The 3,013-nt window shown below is 41.7% G+C and overlaps 1 long non-coding RNA gene across 1 annotated transcript; it reads right to left on the bottom strand.

Moving 5' to 3' along the window:
- Positions 1 to 242: 242 nt before the first annotated feature.
- LOC113461985 lies at positions 243 to 844 on the bottom strand. The gene is made up of 2 exons (XR_003384234.2): positions 766 to 844; positions 243 to 639 (listed from the first exon to the last, which is right to left on the bottom strand). It is a non-coding gene; the product is annotated as an uncharacterized LOC113461985 (long non-coding RNA).
- Between the last annotated feature and the right edge of the window lie 2,169 nt (positions 845 to 3,013).

Here is a 3,013-nt window from a genome sequence, read left to right on the forward strand (position 1 = left end):
GATGGCTACTCTACTTTGAATAACTTAAATCTAATAAGAAAAACAAAATGAAATAAAATGTAACGCAAAAAGAAAGTAAGTAGAAAAAAATAAAAAAATTATTGTCATCGATTTGAGTTCGAACTTAAAAAAAATAAAAATACGAATTTAAATTATAATATGAACCTACATGCACATGCAAATCTACATGTACATGCAGTCATAACCAGCATCTGGCAAATAAAAGTTTTGAACAACTAATGAACATAAAGGAAGCAAAGCAGCTCCGACTAATTTATTGAGTAAATTGCTAATGCCAGACTAGACAAGCATCAACAAATAAAACCATCCAAGCATTTTAAATTAGTTTCCAGTCATCCGAACCCACTTAACACACTTGACGATCCCAAATATGCCTGCTCAAAGAAGATTCATATACAAAGAACCACCAAGTCTAATGAGTAAAACACGACCATATTAATGAATATACAAAGCCGGTAACCGAGCCTATTAGCTGTGACACAGAAAATTTCCTGAAGCTCAGTCGGATGCATTACCACGATGTGATAAAATCAGAAGACATCAATGAGCACCAACCAGGAATGGGTGCTGGCGCACACCACATTCTATTGTTTTAGACCCCGAGGCTGGAACTTGAACCTGCAAAACAACTTGTATCATATAATTCGGGCCAAACAGCATGCGGAAACAGTGCGCAAAATAATCAAGAGAATGAGAGAAGGGGAAGAGAAAGGGGCGGGGAACCTAGCGCCCTAGGTGCCTGACCTGAAGATGGACTGTGCAGGTGGGACATGCAACTTCCCTCATCTGCCTTGCAGAACCATCAGAGGATTTCGAACCTACAAAATAACTAACTGTTAAATTTGGTGCAAAATGTACAATATGATTCATCAGAGGACTTCCAATATCTCATGCATACGGGCAAACAACATGTCATCATACCATAAATCAGGGAATTTTATAGATAAATACAGTCACACATAGCAAGAAAAAAAGGTCTTCTTTTTTTCATTCAGAAGGAATCTACCGGCTTGAACCCTGCATGGATCTCCACCACCACATCGTCTTCTTCTCTCCCAGCATCACCATGGACATCGATTTCATTGGTCCCGGCTTCCTTTGCAACCTGTCCTTCCTTTTGTCCTAAAACTCACAACAAACCCAAAGCAGACTAAGAAAACCCATTTCTATCACTACAAATCCACTAGGAAAAACATCAAATGACAAGATAATAGAAGCCAACAACCCCAAAAGGGATCTCTTACTAAACCATCCTCACACGGATGCCCCATCTACACAAGCTACCAGCTTCATCAAAGCTCAAAGAAGTGAGAAGGGAAAGCACCATTTCTGTGCAGAGAACTGATCAGAACATTGGAGCTCTACGTCTGCACCATTTCTGTGCTTATTAACTTGTGAGATTTGTTCTTTAACCAAACAAGCAAAAATTAGGAAGAGCAATTGCTGAATGCTGGATTGTTTTCCTAGATGCAGCATGTAATTGTTTTCTAAATATGCTTACGATTCTCTTCCACCAAACATGCCTAATTTTCATGTAAATGTTATTCCATCCGAAACTGCAAGCTCTTCTACAAATCTAATCAAGAATCCACCATACCACCTGGCACTTGCTGCATAATCTTATTTACCATACAAACACCATCTTCTCTCAAATCTGGAAGTAAAAACAGTGATAATAAATGTAATGCAATATAAATAAATAAAGGCGGAGGATGGCTGGGCTGCGGGAGGCGGCGAGGGCGCGGAGGCAGGGGAGGGCCTCGGCGATGCCGCCAGAGCCGTGCTCCATGTCGACGACCACGTAGTCGTAGCCGGCGAGGTCGGCGATCTCGGCGAGGGTCGGGGAGGAGCGCATGAGGAAGAGGCCGTAGAGGGTCTCGCCGGCGACGAGGCGGGACTTGAGGATCCGCGGTTCGGGGGAGAGAGGGGCGAAGTCGGGATCCAAGGAGGCGGCGAAGAGGCGGGCGAAGACATCATCGCCGGAGCCGTTCTGCTTCTTGAATCCGGAGGGGGTTAGGGAGGGGGGTTGATGATGATGAGAAGGCACCGTTGATGGGTTAGAGAGAGAGAGAGAAGACGAGGAATGGGCGAGAGAGATGTGGGTAATACTACTAGTTAAATAGAGAGAGGAGGGCGATGGCCGGGAAATCGGAAACCCGGAGAGAGGAGGGAGGAGGGAGGAGGGATGAGAGAGATGAGTCTCGAAGGTAGAGAGAGAGAGAGACTGGTGTGTGAGGGTGGCTTCCGACGGGGATGGTCAGAAGAGGGTTGGGAGGCTGGTGCGTTGGCTTACGACGACGCTTTTTAGCGTCGTCTTAGGTCCGAGACTGCACCGACGCTTATTAGCGTCGTCTTTTGCCGATGCTTTTTACAAGTGTCGACAAATTTTGACAATAGACCGAAAATTGCCGACGCTTGTAAAAAGCGTCGGCAAAAAAGCGTCGGTAAAACCGACTTTTCCTGTAGTGTTCATTTTTCTCCAATCCATAAATTAATCGATCATTAGGGTGTCTATGATGATGGTATCGATCTAAATAAAGTACTAGATAATCTCCAAAAGCTCGTGGAGGAATTTCTCAAAATGTTACCAATGTTCTACACCAATACTTATGTAGCATGACAACTTACAACTGATTATTGATGAGGTACATAAAACAAAAATTGATGGGAGTTATTGGTGTTTTGAATTAATATTAATTTTACTATAACAATAATTTTAAATAATAATAACAATAATTTTTAATAATATTATTATAATTATAAATGTGATATATTTATAATTAACCAGTAATTTAATAATGAACTAATTTTCAATGTATGGTAATAAATTCCGTGCGTTCCATCAATATCCTTTTACCACCTGGCACTAGAAATAAATGTTCGAGTGGTCATTACTGGAGACCGTAGTATTACCGAAGATATTTAGCTTTCCTTGCAGTATGTATTGTCCATTGATCACAATATAATAGTCAATTAGAAGGTTTCAAAAGTC

This window comes from Phoenix dactylifera, unplaced genomic scaffold, assembly GCF_009389715.1.
Source record: "Phoenix dactylifera cultivar Barhee BC4 unplaced genomic scaffold, palm_55x_up_171113_PBpolish2nd_filt_p 000350F, whole genome shotgun sequence".
In the NCBI taxonomy this organism is placed as follows: domain Eukaryota; kingdom Viridiplantae; phylum Streptophyta; class Magnoliopsida; order Arecales; family Arecaceae; genus Phoenix; species Phoenix dactylifera.